Source organism: Erythrolamprus reginae, chromosome 11 (genome assembly GCF_031021105.1).
Source record: "Erythrolamprus reginae isolate rEryReg1 chromosome 11, rEryReg1.hap1, whole genome shotgun sequence".
In the NCBI taxonomy this organism is placed as follows: Eukaryota; Metazoa; Chordata; class Lepidosauria; order Squamata; family Dipsadidae; genus Erythrolamprus; species Erythrolamprus reginae.
The window spans coordinates 53,053-71,743 of record NC_091960.1 but is presented as its reverse complement, the minus strand read 5'-3'; the positions used below and the strand labels follow the sequence as shown (position 1 = coordinate 71,743).

At 43.1% G+C, this 18,691-nt stretch overlaps 4 long non-coding RNA genes across 4 annotated transcripts; all 4 read left to right on the top strand.

Moving 5' to 3' along the window:
* Window positions 1–1,537: 1,537 nt before the first annotated feature.
* Window positions 1,538–3,797, top strand: LOC139173832 (uncharacterized). The gene is made up of 2 exons (XR_011560235.1): window positions 1,538–1,693; window positions 3,493–3,797. It is a non-coding gene; the product is annotated as an uncharacterized lncRNA (long non-coding RNA).
* A 2,281-nt stretch (window positions 3,798–6,078) lies between these two features.
* Window positions 6,079–8,336, top strand: LOC139173816 (uncharacterized). Its single transcript, XR_011560229.1, has 2 exons — window positions 6,079–6,229; window positions 7,313–8,336. It is a non-coding gene; the product is annotated as an uncharacterized lncRNA (long non-coding RNA).
* Window positions 8,337–10,897: 2,561 nt separating this feature from the next.
* On the top strand, window positions 10,898–13,166 carry LOC139173823 (uncharacterized). The gene is made up of 2 exons (XR_011560231.1): window positions 10,898–11,053; window positions 12,140–13,166. It is a non-coding gene; the product is annotated as an uncharacterized lncRNA (long non-coding RNA).
* A 2,385-nt stretch (window positions 13,167–15,551) lies between these two features.
* On the top strand, window positions 15,552–17,807 carry LOC139173815 (uncharacterized). The gene is made up of 2 exons (XR_011560228.1): window positions 15,552–15,703; window positions 17,503–17,807. It is a non-coding gene; the product is annotated as an uncharacterized lncRNA (long non-coding RNA).
* The last annotated feature ends 884 nt before the right edge of the window (window positions 17,808–18,691 follow it).

Here is an 18,691-nt window from a genome sequence, read left to right as displayed (position 1 = left end):
TTTTTAATAGGAAAGTGAACACAAGACCAAGGGGACACCATCTGAAGTTAGTTGGGGGTAAGATCAAAAGCAACATGAGAAAATATTATTTTACCGAAAGAGTAGTAGATCCTTGGAACAAACTTCCAGCAGACGTGGTAGATAAATCCACAGTAACTGAATTTAAACACGCCTGGGATAAACATATATCCATCCTAAGATGAAATACAGAAAATAGTATAAGGGCAGACTAGATGGACCATGGGGTCTTTTTCTGCCGTCAGACTTCTATGTTTCTATGAGCATGTTAGTTGCTCATGCTAGTTGCCAAGCATCACAATTTTCAACACGTGACCATGGGAATGCCATAAAAAAATCACTTTGTTCAGTGCCTTTCACTAAGTAATTCTCTGAGTCTTCGTAGAAGGGCAGAACACAAATATAATAATAATAATAATAATAATAATAATAATAATAATAATAATAATGATGATGATGATAATAATAATAAGAGTAATACTACCACTACTACTACTACAAATAACAATAATAATTGTCTGCATGGCTACCAACTTCTTTCTTCAAAACCTATGATTCATATTTAGGCCATCACAGCCCTTCTTAACTGGGTTTCAGGCTTTTACAGGATTATTCCCAATTCCTTTGATTTATCAAAATGCATCATCGCCTGTTAATATTAATATGTCATTGATAATAAAGATACAGGATAATAACGTTAAAATCCAATTGAAAAAGTGTACGTATTTCTTTCTGTGGCTGCAATACCGAATTTGACCACAGGACGGCAGTTTTCTATCATTAAGGCTCAAATAGGGATGGGGGGGGGGGAAGCCCGCAGTTCATTTGTGCCCTTCTGGCATTCCCTTACCCACTCTGACTTCGTGTGTGCGCTTGTTCTGGCATCCTCCACCAACTTCCTTTGGCATCGCCCTTCTAAGCATGGCCGACTTCCTGTGTGCCCTTGTTCTGGCATCCCTTACCAACTCTGACTTCCTGTGTGCGCTTGTTCTGGCATCCTCCACCAACTTCCTTTGGCATCGCCCTTCTAAGCATGGCCGACTTCCTGTGTGCCCTTGTTCTGGCATCCCTTACCAACTCTGACTTCCTGTGTGCGCTTGTTCTGGCATCCTCCACCAACTTCCTTTGGCATCGCCCTTCTAAGCATGGCCGACTTCCTGTGTGCCCTTCTCCTGGCATCCCTGACCAACTGTGACTTCCTGTGTGCGCTTGTTCTGGCATCCTCCACCAACTTCCTTTGGCATCGCCCTTCTAAGCATGGCCGACTTCCTGTGTGCCCTTCTCCTGGCATCCCTGACCAACTGTGACTTCCTGTGTGCGCTTGTTCTGGCATCCTCCACCAACTTCCTTTGGCATCGCCCTTCTAAGCATGGCCGACTTCCTGTGTGCCCTTGTTCTGGCATCCCTTACCAACTCTGACTTCATGTGTGCTCTTCTCCTGGCATCCCTCACCAACTTCCTTTGGCAGCATTGCTCACCTCCTGTCAGTTTCCTGCCCCCCCTTTGGAAACCCCGCCCTCTTCTCCATTCCCTCTCAGCTGTGAGGAACGCTGGTTGATGACGTTTAAGAGCAGCGCCGGAGCAGCTTGGCCGATGTCTCTGCAATTGACCGGCCGTGGGAGCTGAAGGACCCCTGCAGAGCGTGTGAACCGCCGGTGGAGAGCTGTGGGAAAAGGTTATTTCTTGTGCCTTTTCATTTTTAGTGCTGTTGTTGGATGTCTTCCTCCCTAAAATCAGTAGAGCTAGTGGTAAATATTCTATTTAGACCTCACAGTTAAATTATTTCTGTCTCTATAGATATTAAATTAAGAATTGCTTAATCATAGATTGAATAATCCTACCCCTGTTCTATTGCATCCTATTTATGATATATAAAAGAAAAAACCAGGTCCCAAACCAAATATTGATATTAATTGCATAAATCACGTAGTAACATCAAAATTCATTGACCCCAACCGAGAGAAAATTATCACTTTCTTCAGTGCCTTTCACTAAATAATTCTCTGAGTCTTCGGAGAAGGGCAGAATACAAATATAATAATAATAATAATAATAATAATAATAATAATAATAATAATAATACATAAAAGAAAAAAACAGGTTCTAAACCCAATATTGATATTAATTGCATAAATCACGTAGTAAGATCAAAATTCATTGACCCAGCAGAGAGAAAAGTACCGGCTGGTTCTCTTCCACGACATATTACACGTCTCAGATAATTTCGGTAACTAATTTATTTATTTCATAGACTCACACACACACACAGACACTCCCCCGGCAGTCAATGGTGTCCCGCTTTACCAATGTTAAAATCTGGTCACCTTATGTAAGAGCCAGTTGTGTAGGTTTTGTGTTATTTTTGTGTGAAGAGCGATTATCCTTTATTATTAAAACATCATTAGTATTAATAGGCATCATAGGCTTTAACTTGTTTCAAGGCTCGCGCCTCCCATTAACCTATTAAAATTGATAATACTTTAAAAATATACAGGATAACTTTAAAATCCGATTAAAAAGGTCGATTCCTTTGTGTGGCTGCAATATCTGTTTTGACCACAGAACGGCAGAGTTTTCGGTTTCAGGATTTAATATTGAGGTCAAGGGACAGAATATCGCCAAGGGACAGAAGACTCTGCCATTCTATTGTCAAAAAAGGAATATGGGAGAGAAAAAGGAATCAACCCTCTTAACGCATTTTAAGTTTGTTATTCTGTATATTTATTATTAAACTCCTTAATAACATTCCTAGGGCAACAGGAGGCCCAGGGGTGGCAACGCAGGGAGAGAAGGAATCCTTCAAGAGTTAAAGCTGCCAGGCAGGGAGGGGCATCCCGTCGTAGCACGAACCGGTCAATCGCCAGGCGGAGAGCCGGACCGTTTGATCGGTCACAGCCGGGGAGAGCGGATATTCGAGAGCCAGGAGAGCACAGCCTCCCAGAGATTTTCACCGCGCCATTGGGTTTTTTCTTGTTGCGCATTTTCTCATTGTAACGGAATAAAATCGTTTCTATATAGCCGCTCGTCTACTGATTCTTACCAATATTCAAGACTCACTTTAAAGCACAGGGCGGTTCCAATACCATATAACACTCTTTTCTCCCAAATTCTGGAACCCGGCCACTCGAGGGATGCAGGCGGAATCCTACCGAGGTGACGTTACATCAGCCCGCCTAGCGTGTCGCCGGCAAGATGACCATCCCGTCCTTTGCGGGGCACGGGGAGAGCTGGGCCTTTAAAGGCAAGGAGCGGGTGTTTTCTATAACATTTCTTAACAGGTGCCACTCGGTCCGTCGTCATAGATAGCGGCCTCTGAAGTCATAGCAGACCAGAAAGACCCCACATCCATCAGCTGACCCCACATCCATCGGCCGTCCCCGGGGGTAGGCAGAGGAGAAGGCCACCGTGGTTCCCCTGACGTAGGAAAAGTAGAAGAATAACGTTTGTTTTCCGTTTCTTTTTTTCTAAAATGAGGATAAAAGGCATTTGTCCAGAGTCTTCCTCAGAAGGCGTTAGAAGCGTGTTTCAGCGATTCAGCGCAAACGGAGCGAGCCCACGCCACTACGAAGGAGCCAGAGAAAGAGCTTCAACCCAGCCGATGAAGAATTTGCTTCTTTCCACTATCGAGATGTGGTGGGGGGGGGGGAGCAGAGAACAGAAAGGAGACGGCTTTCAGGAATGGCTTTTGTCTGAAAGCTCAGCGAAGCTAAAAGAACCATCTGACTTTGTAAACCGTTATTATTATTTCTTTGCGATAAATACGCTTTGTTTTTAGTCAATGCAAGTTTCTTTTATTTATTTCGAAGAGCTCTTTGTATTTTTCCAAGGGCGAGAAGCCCCCGGGAAAAGTAAAGGTCCAGGTTTTCTCTCCAAAATTCGGGGAACAGGTCTCCGGCGTAGTTACGCATAAGTAATAGATGCAGAATTCCCTTTTTGCATCTTTGGGGAAAGGTTAGTGTTTTTTGTATTTATTTATCGATGCATGAATGCGTGGATCGATCGTATTTATACGCCGCTCATTCCAAAGCGGATTCAGAGAGGCTAACGTGGTATAAATAGAATAGTATTAAATGAAAATGACATGATTGATTGGTTGATTGATTGATTGATTGCATTTGTATGCCGCCCCTCTCCGTAGACTCGGGGCGGCTAACAACAATAGTACAAAACATCACGTAAATCCAATACTAAAAACTAATACTAAAACAATTAAAAAACCCTTATTTGTAAAACCAAACATACATACAAACAAACATACCATGCATAAATTGTAAAGGCCAAGGGGGAAAGAATATCTCAGTTCCCCCACGCCTGACGGCAGAGGTGGCTTTTAAGGAGCTTACGAAAGGCGAGGAGGGTGGGGGCAATTCTAATCTCCGGGGAGAGTTGGTTCCAGAGGGCCGGGGCCACCACAGAGAAGGCTCTTCCCTTGGGGCCCGCCAAACGACATTGTTTTGTTGACGGGACATATCAGTCATACAATGAGAATAATGTAACGTCTTTAAAAGAACCATACACACCCCAAGGTCAATGCTATTCCAGACTTGCCAGAAAAGTCAGATCTTAACGGGTTTCCGGAAGACTGGTAGGGGGGAGATAGCACGAAATTACAAAAAGATATTGACGAAATTGAACGGGTCCAAAGACGGGCTACAAGAACGGTGGAAGGTCTTAAGCATAAAACGTATCAGGAAAGTCTTCACGAACACAATCTGTATAGTCTGGAAGACAGAAGGAAAAGGGGGGACAGGATCGAAACATTTAAATACGTTAAAGGGTTAAACAAGGTTCAGGAGGGAAGTGTTTTTAATAGGAAAGTGAACACAAGACCAAGGGGACACCATCTGAAGTTAGTTGGGGGTAAGATCAAAAGCAACATGAGAAAATATTATTTTACCGAAAGAGTAGTAGATCCTTGGAACAAACTTCCAGCAGACGTGGTAGATAAATCCACAGTAACTGAATTTAAACACGCCTGGGATAAACATATATCCATCCTAAGATGAAATACAGAAAATAGTATAAGGGCAGACTAGATGGACCATGGGGTCTTTTTCTGCCGTCAGACTTCTATGTTTCTATGAGCATGTTAGTTGCTCATGCTAGTTGCCAAGCATCACAATTTTCAACACGTGACCATGGGAATGCCATAAAAAAATCACTTTGTTCAGTGCCTTTCACTAAGTAATTCTCTGAGTCTTCGTAGAAGGGCAGAACACAAATATAATAATAATAATAATAATAATAATAATAATAATAATAATAATAATGATGATGTTGATAATAATAATAATAAGAGTAATACTACCACTACTACTACTACAAATAACAATAATAATTGTCTGCATGGCTACCAACTTCTTTCTTCAAAACCTATGATTCATATTTAGGCCATCGCAGCCCTTCTTAACTGGGTTTCAGGCTTTTACAGGATTATTCCCAATTCCTTTGATTTATCAAAATGCATCATCGCCTGTTAATATTAATATGTCATTGATAATAAAGATACAGGATAATAACGTTAAAATCCAATTGAAAAAGTGTACGTATTTCTTTCTGTGGCTGCAATACCGAATTTGACCACAGGACGGCAGTTTTCTATCATTAAGGCTCAAATAGGGATAGCGGGGGGGGGGGGGGGGAAGCCCGCAGTTCATTTGTGCCCTTCTGGCATTCCCTTACCCACTCTGACTTCGTGTGTGCGCTTGTTCTGGCATCCTCCACCAACTTCCTTTGGCATCGCCCTTCTAAGCATGGCCGACTTCCTGTGTGCCCTTGTTCTGGCATCCCTTACCAACTGACTTCCTGTGTGCCCTTCTCCTGGCATCCCTGACCAACTGTGACTTCCTGTGTGCGCTTGTTCTGGCATCCTCCACCAACTTCCTTTGGCATTGCCCTTCTAAGCATGGCCGACTTCCTGTGTGCCCTTCTTTTGGCATCCCTTATCAACTCTGACTTCATGTGTGCTCTTCTCCTGGCATCCCTCACCAACTTCCTTTGGCAGCATTGCTCACCTCCTGTCAGTTTCCTGCCCCCCCTTTGGAAACCCCGCCCTCTTCTCCATTCCCTCTCAGCTGTGAGGAACGCTGGTTGATGACGTTTAAGAGCAGCGCAGGAGCAGCTTGGCCGATGTCTCTGCAATTGACCGGCCGTGGGAGCTGAAGGACCCCTGCAGAGCGTGTGAACCGCCGGTGGAGAGCTGTGGGAAAAGGTTATTTCTTGTGCCTTTTCATTTTTAGTGCTGTTGTTGGATGTCTTCCTCCCTAAAATCAGTAGAGCTAGTGGTAAATATTCTATTTAGACCTCACAGTTAAATTATTTCTGTCTCTATAGATATTAAATTAAGAATTGCTTAATCATAGATTGAATAATCCTACCCCTGTTCTATTGCATCCTATTTATGATATATAAAAGAAAAAACCAGGTCCCAAACCAAATATTGATATTAATTGCATAAATCATGTAGTAACATCAAAATTCATTGACCCCAACCGAGAGAAAATTATCACTTTCTTCAGTGCCTTTCACTAAATAATTCTCTGAGTCTTCGGAGAAGGGCAGAATACAAATATAATAATAATAATAATAATAATAATAATAATAATAATAATAATAATAATAATACATAAAAGAAAAAAACAGGTTCTAAACCCAATATTGATATTAATTGCATAAATCACGTAGTAAGATCAAAATTCATTGACTCAGCAGAGAGAAAAGTACCGGCTGGTTCTCTTCCACGACATATTACACGTCTCAGATAATTTCGGTAACTAATTTATTTATTTCATAGACTCACACACACACACAGACACTCCCCCGGCAGTCAATGGTGTTCCGCTTTACCAATGTTAAAATCTGGTCACCTTATGTAAGAGCCAGTTGTGTAGGTTTTGTGTTATTTTTGTGTGAAGAGCGATTATCCTTTATTATTAAAACATCATTAGTATTAATAGGCATCATAGGCTTTAACTTGTTTCAAGGCTCGCGCCTCCCATTAACCTATTAAAATTGATAATACTTTAAAAATATACAGGATAACTTTAAAATCCGATTAAAAAGGTCGATTCCTTTGTGTGGCTGCAATATCTGTTTTGACCACAGAACGGCAGAGTTTTCGGTTTCAGGATTTAATATTGAGGCCAAGGGACAGAATATCGCCAAGGGACAGAAGACTCTGCCATTCTATTGTCAAAAAAGGAATATGGGAGAGAAAAAGGAATCAACCCTCTTAACGCATTTAAAGTTTGCTATTCTGTATATTTATTATTAAACTCCTTAATAACATTCCTAGGGCAACAGGAGGCCAAGGGGTGGCAACGCAGGGAGAGAAGGAATCCTTCAAGAGTTAAAGCTGCCAGGCGGGGAGGGGCATCCCGTCGTAGCACGAACCGGTCAATCGCCAGGCGGAGAGCCGGACCGTTTGATCGGTCACAGCTGGGGAGAGCGGATATTCGAGAGCCAGGAGAGCACAGCCTCCCAGAGATTTTCACCGCGCCATTGGGTTTTTTCTTGTTGCGCATTTTCTCATTGTAACGGAATAAAGTCGTTTCTATATAGCCGCTCGTCTACTGATTCTTACCAATATTCAAGACTCACTTTAAAGCACAGGGCGGTTCCAATACCATATAACACTCTTTTCTCCCAAATTCTGGAACCCGGCCACTCGAGGGATGCAGGCGGAATCCTACCGAGGCGACGTTACATCAGCCCGCCTAGCGTGTCGCCGGCAAGATGACCATCCCGTCCTTTGCGGGGCACGGGGAGAGCTGGGCCTTTAAAGGCAAGGAGCGGGTGTTTTCTATAACATTTCTTAACAGGTGCCACTCGGTCCGTCGTCATAGATAGCGGCCTCTGAAGTCATAGCAGACCAGAAAGACCCCACATCCATCAGCTGACCCCACATCCATCGGCCGTCCCCGGGGGTAGGCAGAGGAGAAGGCCACCGTGGTTCCCCTGACGTAGGAAAAGTAGAAGAATAACGTTTGTTTTCCGTTTCTTTTTTTCTAAAATGAGGATAAAAGGCATTTGTCCAGAGTCTTCCTCAGAAGGCGTTAGAAGCGTGTTTCAGGGATTCAGCGCAAACGCAGCGAGCCCACGCCACTACGAAGGAGCCAGAGAAAGAGCTTCAACCCAGCCGATGAAGAATTTGCTTCTTTCCACTATCGAGATGTGGTGGGGGGGGAGCAGAGAACAGAAAGGAGACGGCTTTCAGGAACGGCTTTTGTCTGAAAGCTCAGCGAAGCTAAAAGAACCATCTCACTTTGTAAACCGTTATTATTATTTCTTTGCGATAAATACGCTTTGTTTTTAGTCAATGCAAGTTTCTTTTATTTATTTCGAAGAGCTCTTTGTATTTTTCCAAGGGCGAGAAGCCCCCGGGAAAAGTAAAGGTCCAGGTTTTCTCTCCCAAATTCGGGGAACAGGTCTCCGGCGTAGTTACGCATAAGTAATAGATGCAGAATTCCCTTTTTGCATCTTTGGGGAAAGGTTAGTGTTTTTTGTATTTATTTATCGATGCATGAATGCGTGGATCGATCGTATTTATACGCCGCTCATTCCAAAGCGGATTCAGAGAGGCTAACGTGGTATAAGTAGAACAGTATTAAATGAAAATGACATTATTTATTGATTGGTTGATTGATTGATTGCATTTGTATGCCGCCCCTCTCCGTAGACTCGGGGCGGCTAACAACAATAGTACAAAACATCGCGTAAAACCAATACTAAAAACTAATACTAAAACAATTAAAAAACCCTTATTTGTAAAACCAAACATACATACAAACAAACATACCATGCATAAATTGTAAAGGCCAAGGGGGAAAGAATATCTCAGTTCCCCCACGCCTGACGGCAGAGGTGGCTTTTAAGGAGCTTACGAAAGGCGAGGAGGGTGGGGGCAATTCTAATCTCTGGGGAGAGTTGGTTCCAGAGGGCCGGGGCCACCACAGAGAAGGCTCTTCCCTTGGGGCCCGCCAAACGACATTGTTTTGTTGACGGGACATATCAGTCATACAATGAGAATAATGTAACGTCTTTAAAAGAACCATACACACCCCAAGGTCAATGCTATTCCAGACTTGCCAGAAAAGTCAGATCTTAACGGGTTTCCGGAAGACTGGTAGGGGGGAGATAGCACGAAATTACAAAAAGATATTGACGAAATTGAACGGGTCCAAAGACGGGCTACAAGAACGGTGGAAGGTCTTAAGCATAAAACGTATCAGGAAAGTCTTCACGAACTCAATCTGTATAGTCTGGAGGACAGAAGGAAAAGGGGGGACAGGATCGAAACATTTAAATACGTTAAAGGGTTAAACAAGGTTCAGGAGGGAAGTGTTTTTAATAGGAAAGTGAACACAAGACCAAGGGGACACCATCTGAAGTTAGTTGGGGGTAAGATCAAAAGCAACATGAGAAAATATTATTTTACCGAAAGAGTAGTAGATCCTTGGAACAAACTTCCAGCAGACGTGGTAGATAAATCCACAGTAACTGAATTTAAACACGCCTGGGATAAACATATATCCATCCTAAGATGAAATACAGAAAATAGTATAAGGGCAGACTAGATGGACCATGGGGTCTTTTTCTGCCGTCAGACTTCTATGTTTCTATGAGCATGTTAGTTGCTCATGCTAGTTGCCAAGCATCACAATTTTCAACACGTGACCATGGGAATGCCATAAAAAAATCACTTTGTTCAGTGCCTTTCACTAAGTAATTCTCTGAGTCTTCGTAGAAGGGCAGAACACAAATATAATAATAATAATAATAATAATAATAATAATAATAATAATAATAATAATGATGATGATAATAATAATAAGAGTAATACTACCACTACTACTACTACAAATAACAATAATAATTGTCTGCATGGCTACCAACTTCTTTCTTCAAAACCTATGATTCATATTTAGGCCATCACAGCCCTTCTTAACTGGGTTTCAGGCTTTTACAGGATTATTCCCAATTCCTTTGATTTATCAAAATGCATCATCGCCTGTTAATATTAATATGTCATTGATAATAAAGATACAGGATAATAACGTTAAAATCCAATTGAAAAAGTGTACGTATTTCTTTCTGTGGCTGCAATACCGAATTTGACCACAGGACGGCAGTTTTCTATCATTAAGGCTCAAATAGGGATGGGGGGGGGGGAAGCCCGCAGTTCATTTGTGCCCTTCTGGCATTCCCTTACCCACTCTGACTTCGTGTGTGCGCTTGTTCTGGCATCCTCCACCAACTTCCTTTGGCATCGCCCTTCTAAGCATGGCCGACTTCCTGTGTGCCCTTGTTCTGGCATCCCTTACCAACTCTGACTTCCTGTGTGCGCTTGTTCTGGCATCCTCCACCAACTTCCTTTGGCATCGCCCTTCTAAGCATGGCCGACTTCCTGTGTGCCCTTGTTCTGGCATCCCTTACCAACTCTGACTTCCTGTGTGCGCTTGTTCTGGCATCCTCCACCAACTTCCTTTGGCATCGCCCTTCTAAGCATGGCCGACTTCCTGTGTGCCCTTCTCCTGGCATCCCTGACCAACTGTGACTTCCTGTGTGCGCTTGTTCTGGCATCCTCCACCAACTTCCTTTGGCATCGCCCTTCTAAGCATGGCCGACTTCCTGTGTGCCCTTCTCCTGGCATCCCTGACCAACTGTGACTTCCTGTGTGCGCTTGTTCTGGCATCCTCCACCAACTTCCTTTGGCATCGCCCTTCTAAGCATGGCCGACTTCCTGTGTGCCCTTGTTCTGGCATCCCTTACCAACTCTGACTTCATGTGTGCTCTTCTCCTGGCATCCCTCACCAACTTCCTTTGGCAGCATTGCTCACCTCCTGTCAGTTTCCTGCCCCCCCTTTGGAAACCCCGCCCTCTTCTCCATTCCCTCTCAGCTGTGAGGAACGCTGGTTGATGACGTTTAAGAGCAGCGCCGGAGCAGCTTGGCCGATGTCTCTGCAATTGACCGGCCGTGGGAGCTGAAGGACCCCTGCAGAGCGTGTGAACCGCCGGTGGAGAGCTGTGGGAAAAGGTTATTTCTTGTGCCTTTTCATTTTTAGTGCTGTTGTTGGATGTCTTCCTCCCTAAAATCAGTAGAGCTAGTGGTAAATATTCTATTTAGACCTCACAGTTAAATTATTTCTGTCTCTATAGATATTAAATTAAGAATTGCTTAATCATAGATTGAATAATCCTACCCCTGTTCTATTGCATCCTATTTATGATATATAAAAGAAAAAACCAGGTCCCAAACCAAATATTGATATTAATTGCATAAATCACGTAGTAACATCAAAATTCATTGACCCCAACCGAGAGAAAATTATCACTTTCTTCAGTGCCTTTCACTAAATAATTCTCTGAGTCTTCGGAGAAGGGCAGAATACAAATATAATAATAATAATAATAATAATAATAATAATAATAATAATAATAATAATAATAATACATAAAAGAAAAAAACAGGTTCTAAACCCAATATTGATATTAATTGCATAAATCACGTAGTAAGATCAAAATTCATTGACCCAGCAGAGAGAAAAGTACCGGCTGGTTCTCTTCCACGACATATTACACGTCTCAGATAATTTCGGTAACTAATTTATTTATTTCATAGACTCACACACACACACAGACACTCCCCCGGCAGTCAATGGTGTCCCGCTTTACCAATGTTAAAATCTGGTCACCTTATGTAAGAGCCAGTTGTGTAGGTTTTGTGTTATTTTTGTGTGAAGAGCGATTATCCTTTATTATTAAAACATCATTAGTATTAATAGGCATCATAGGCTTTAACTTGTTTCAAGGCTCGCGCCTCCCATTAACCTATTAAAATTGATAATACTTTAAAAATATACAGGATAACTTTAAAATCCGATTAAAAAGGTCGATTCCTTTGTGTGGCTGCAATATCTGTTTTGACCACAGAACGGCAGAGTTTTCGGTTTCAGGATTTAATATTGAGGTCAAGGGACAGAATATCGCCAAGGGACAGAAGACTCTGCCATTCTATTGTCAAAAAAGGAATATGGGAGAGAAAAAGGAATCAACCCTCTTAACGCATTTTAAGTTTGTTATTCTGTATATTTATTATTAAACTCCTTAATAACATTCCTAGGGCAACAGGAGGCCCAGGGGTGGCAACGCAGGGAGAGAAGGAATCCTTCAAGAGTTAAAGCTGCCAGGCAGGGAGGGGCATCCCGTCGTAGCACGAACCGGTCAATCGCCAGGCGGAGAGCCGGACCGTTTGATCGGTCACAGCCGGGGAGAGCGGATATTCGAGAGCCAGGAGAGCACAGCCTCCCAGAGATTTTCACCGCGCCATTGGGTTTTTTCTTGTTGCGCATTTTCTCATTGTAACGGAATAAAGTCGTTTCTATATAGCCGCTCGTCTACTGATTCTTACCAATATTCAAGACTCACTTTAAAGCACAGGGCGGTTCCAATACCATATAACACTCTTTTCTCCCAAATTCTGGAACCCGGCCACTCGAGGGATGCAGGCGGAATCCTACCGAGGCGACGTTACATCAGCCCGCCTAGCGTGTCGCCGGCAAGATGACCATCCCGTCCTTTGCGGGGCACGGGGAGAGCTGGGCCTTTAAAGGCAAGGAGCGGGTGTTTTCTATAACATTTCTTAACAGGTGCCACTCGGTCCGTCGTCATAGATAGCGGCCTCTGAAGTCATAGCAGACCAGAAAGACCCCACATCCATCAGCTGACCCCACATCCATCGGCCGTCCCCGGGGGTAGGCAGAGGAGAAGGCCACCGTGGTTCCCCTGACGTAGGAAAAGTAGAAGAATAACGTTTGTTTTCCGTTTCTTTTTTTCTAAAATGAGGATAAAAGGCATTTGTCCAGAGTCTTCCTCAGAAGGCGTTAGAAGCGTGTTTCAGCGATTCAGCGCAAACGGAGCGAGCCCACGCCACTACGAAGGAGCCAGAGAAAGAGCTTCAACCCAGCCGATGAAGAATTTGCTTCTTTCCACTATCGAGATGTGGTGGGGGGGGGGGAGCAGAGAACAGAAAGGAGACGGCTTTCAGGAATGGCTTTTGTCTGAAAGCTCAGCGAAGCTAAAAGAACCATCTGACTTTGTAAACCGTTATTATTATTTCTTTGCGATAAATACGCTTTGTTTTTAGTCAATGCAAGTTTCTTTTATTTATTTCGAAGAGCTCTTTGTATTTTTCCAAGGGCGAGAAGCCCCCGGGAAAAGTAAAGGTCCAGGTTTTCTCTCCAAAATTCGGGGAACAGGTCTCCGGCGTAGTTACGCATAAGTAATAGATGCAGAATTCCCTTTTTGCATCTTTGGGGAAAGGTTAGTGTTTTTTGTATTTATTTATCGATGCATGAATGCGTGGATCGATCGTATTTATACGCCGCTCATTCCAAAGCGGATTCAGAGAGGCTAACGTGGTATAAATAGAATAGTATTAAATGAAAATGACATGATTGATTGGTTGATTGATTGATTGATTGCATTTGTATGCCGCCCCTCTCCGTAGACTCGGGGCGGCTAACAACAATAGTACAAAACATCACGTAAATCCAATACTAAAAACTAATACTAAAACAATTAAAAAACCCTTATTTGTAAAACCAAACATACATACAAACAAACATACCATGCATAAATTGTAAAGGCCAAGGGGGAAAGAATATCTCAGTTCCCCCACGCCTGACGGCAGAGGTGGCTTTTAAGGAGCTTACGAAAGGCGAGGAGGGTGGGGGCAATTCTAATCTCCGGGGAGAGTTGGTTCCAGAGGGCCGGGGCCACCACAGAGAAGGCTCTTCCCTTGGGGCCCGCCAAACGACATTGTTTTGTTGACGGGACATATCAGTCATACAATGAGAATAATGTAACGTCTTTAAAAGAACCATACACACCCCAAGGTCAATGCTATTCCAGACTTGCCAGAAATGTCAGATCTTAACGGGTTTCCGGAAGACCGGTAGGGGGGAGATAGCACGAAATTACAAAAAGATATTGACGAAATTGAACGGGTCCAAAGACGGGCTACAAGAACGGTGGAAGGTCTTAAGCATAAAACGTATCAGGAAAGTCTTCACGAACACAATCTGTATAGTCTGGAGGACAGAAGGAAAAGGGGGGACAGGATCGAAACATTTAAATACGTTAAAGGGTTAAACAAGGTTCAGGAGGGAAGTGTTTTTAATAGGAAAGTGAACACAAGACCAAGGGGACACCATCTGAAGTTAGTTGGGGGTAAGATCAAAAGCAACATGAGAAAATATTATTTTACCGAAAGAGTAGTAGATCCTTGGAACAAACTTCCAGCAGACGTGGTAGATAAATCCACAGTAACTGAATTTAAACACGCCTGGGATAAACATATATCCATCCTAAGATGAAATACAGAAAATAGTATAAGGGCAGACTAGATGGACCATGGGGTCTTTTTCTGCCGTCAGACTTCTATGTTTCTATGAGCATGTTAGTTGCTCATGCTAGTTGCCAAGCATCACAATTTTCAACACGTGACCATGGGAATGCCATAAAAAAATCACTTTGTTCAGTGCCTTTCACTAAGTAATTCTCTGAGTCTTCGTAGAAGGGCAGAACACAAATATAATAATAATAATAATAATAATAATAATAATAATAATAATAATGATGATGTTGATAATAATAATAATAAGAGTAATACTACCACTACTACTACTACAAATAACAATAATAATTGTCTGCATGGCTACCAACTTCTTTCTTCAAAACCTATGATTCATATTTAGGCCATCACAGCCCTTCTTAACTGGGTTTCAGGCTTTTACAGGATTATTCCCAATTCCTTTGATTTATCAAAATGCATCATCGCCTGTTAATATTAATATGTCATTGATAATAAAGATACAGGATAATAACGTTAAAATCCAATTGAAAAAGTGTACGTATTTCTTTCTGTGGCTGCAATACCGAATTTGACCACAGGACGGCAGTTTTCTATCATTAAGGTTCAAATAGGGATAGCGGGGGGGGGGGGGAAGCCCGCAGTTCATTTGTGCCCTTCTGGCATTCCCTTACCCACTCTGACTTCGTGTGTGCGCTTGTTCTGGCATCCTCCACCAACTTCCTTTGGCATCGCCCTTCTAAGCATGGCCGACTTCCTGTGTGCCCTTGTTCTGGCATCCCTTACCAACTCTGACTTCATTTGTGCCCTTCTCCTGGCATCCCTGACCAACTGTGACTTCCTGTGTGCGCTTGTTCTGGCATCCTCCACCAACTTCCTTTGGCATCGCCCTTCTAAGCATGGCCGACTTCCTGTGTGCCCTTCTCCTGGCATCCCTGACCAACTGTGACTTCCTGTGTGCGCTTGTTCTGGCATCCTCCAACTTCCTTTGGCATCGCCCTTCTAAGCATGGCCGACTTCCTGTGTGCCCTTGTCCTGGCATCCCTTACCAACTCTGACTTCATGTGTGCTCTTCTCCTGGCATCCCTCACCAACTTCCTTTGGCAGCATTGCTCACCTCCTGTCAGTTTCCTGCCCACCCTTTGGCAACCCCGCCCTCTTCTCCATTCCCTCTCAGCTGTGAGGAACGCTGGTTGATGACGTTTAAGAGCAGCGCAGGAGCAGCTTGGCCGATGTCTCTGCAATTGACCGGCCGTGGGAGCTGAAGGACCCCTGCAGAGCGTGTGAACCGCCGGTGGAGAGCTGTGGGAAAAGGTTATTTCTTGTGCCTTTTCATTTTTAGTGCTGTTGTTGGATGTCTTCCTCCCTAAAATCAGTAGAGCTAGTGGTAAATATTCTATTTAGACCTCACAGTTAAATTATTTCTGTCTCTATAGATATTAAATTAAGAATTGCTTAATCATAGATTGAATAATCCTACCCCTGTTCTATTGCATCCTATTTATGATATATAAAAGAAAAAACCAGGTCCCAAACCAAATATTGATATTAATTGCATAAATCATGTAGTAACATCAAAATTCATTGACCCCAACCGAGAGAAAATTATCACTTTCTTCAGTGCCTTTCACTAAATAATTCTCTGAGTCTTCGGAGAAGAGCAGAATACAAATATAATAATAATAATAATAATAATAATAATAATAATAATAATAATAATACATAAAAGAAAAAAACAGGTTCTAAACCCAATATTGATATTAATTGCATAAATCACGTAGTAAGATCAAAATTCATTGACTCAGCAGAGAGAAAAGTACCGGCTGGTTCTCTTCCACGACATATTACACGTCTCAGATAATTTCGGTAACTAATTTATTTATTTCATAGACTCACACACACACACAGACACTCCCCCGGCAGTCAATGGTGTCCCGCTTTACCAATGTTAAAATCTGGTCACCTTATGTAAGAGCCAGTTGTGTAGGTTTTGTGTTATTTTTGTGTGAAGAGCGATTATCCTTTATTATTAAAACATCATTAGTATTAATAGGCATCATAGGCTTTAACTTGTTTCAAGGCTTGCGCCTCCCATTAACCTATTAAAATTGATAATACTTTAAAAATATACAGGATAACTTTAAAATCCGATTAAAAAGGTCGATTCCTTTGTGTGGCTGCAATATCTGTTTTGACCACAGAACGGCAGAGTTTTCGGTTTCAGGATTTAATATTGAGGCCAAGGGACAGAATATCGCCAAGGGACAGAAGACTCTGCCATTCTATTGTCAAAAAAGGAATATGGGAGAGAAAAAGGAATCAACCCTCTTAACGCATTTTAAGTTTGTTATTCTGTATATTTATTATTAAACTCCTTAATAACATTCCTGGGGCAACAGGAGGCCCAGGGGTGGCAACGCAGGGAGAGAAGGAATCCTTCAAGAGTTAAAGCTGCCAGGCGGGGAGGGGCATCCCGTCGTAGCACGAACCGGTCAATCGCCAGGCGGAGAGCCGGACCGTTTGATCGGTCACAGCCGGGGAGAGCGGATATTCGAGAGCCAGGAGAGCACAGCCTCCCAGAGATTTTCACCGCGCCATTGGGTTTTTTCTTGTTGCGCATTTTCTCATTGTAACGGAATAAAGTCGTTTCTATATAGCCGCTCGTCTACTGATTCTTACCAATATTCAAGACTCACTTTAAAGCACAGGGCGGTTCCAATACCATATAACACTCTTTTCTCCCAAATTCTGGAACCCGGCCACTCGAGGGATGCAGGCGGAATCCTACCGAGGCGACGTTACATCAGCCCGCCTAGCGTGTCGCCGGCAAGATGACCATCCCGTCCTTTGCGGGGCACGGGGAGAGCTGGGCCTTTAAAGGCAAGGAGCGGGTGTTTTCTATAACATTTCTTAACAGGTGCCACTCGGTCCGTCGTCATAGATAGCGGCCTCTGAAGTCATAGCAGACCAGAAAGACCCCACATCCATCAGCTGACCCCACATCCATCGGCCGTCCCCGGGGGTAGGCAGAGGAGAAGGCCACCGTGGTTCCCCTGACGTAGGAAAAGTAGAAGAATAACGTTTGTTTTCCGTTTCTTTTTTTCTAAAATGAGGATAAAAGGCATTTGTCCAGAGTCTTCCTCAGAAGGCGTTAGAAGCGTGTTTCAGCGATTCAGCGCAAACGGAGCGAGCCCACGCCACTACGAAGGAGCCAGAGAAAGAGCTTCAACCCAGCCGATGAAGAATTTGCTTCTTTCCACTATCGAGATGTGGTGGGGGGGGGGGAGCAGAGAACAGAAAGGAGACGGCTTTCAGGAACGGCTTTTGTCTGAAAGCTCAGCGAAGCTAAAAGAACCATCTCACTTTGTAAACCGTTATTATTATTTCTTTGCGATAAATACGCTTTGTTTTTAGTCAATGCAAGTTTCTTTTATTTATTTCGAAGAGCTCTTTGTATTTTTACAAGGGCGAGAAGCCCCCGGGAAAAGTAAAGGTCCAGGTTTTCTCTCCAAAATTCGGGGAACAGGTCTCCGGCGTAGTTACGCATAAGTAATAGATGCAGAATTCCCTTTTTGCATCTTTGGGGAAAGGTTAGTGTTTTTTGTATTTATTTATCGATGCATGAATGCGTGGATCGATCGTATTTATACGCCGCTCATTCCAAAGCGGATTCAGAGAGGCTAACGTGGTATAAATAGAATAGTATTAAATGAAAATGACATGATTGATTGGTTGATTGATTGATTGATTGCATTTGTATGCCGCCCCTCTCCGTAGACTCGGGGCGGCTAACAACAATAGTACAAAACATCACGTAAATCCAATACTAAAAACTAATACTAAAACAATTAAAAAACCCTTATTTGTAAAACCAAACATACATACAAACAAACATACCATGCATAAATTGTAAAGGCCAAGGGGGAAAGAATATCTCAGTTCCCCCACGCCTGACGGCAGAGGTGGCTTTTAAGGAGCTTACGAAAGGCGAGGAGGGTGGGGGCAATTCTAATCTCCGGGGGGAGTTGGTTCCAGAGGGCCGGGGCCACCACAGAGAAGGCTCTTCCCCTGGGGCCCGCCAAACGACATTGTTTTGTTGACGGGACATATCAGTCATACAATGAGAATAATGTTATCTCTTTAAAAGAACCATACACACCCCAGGGTCAATGCTGTTCCAGACCTACCAGAAAAGTCAGATCTTAACGGGTTTCCGGAAGACTGGTAGGGGGGAGATAGCACGAAATTACAAAAAGATATTGACAAAATTGAACGGGTCCAAAGACGGGCTACAAGAACGGT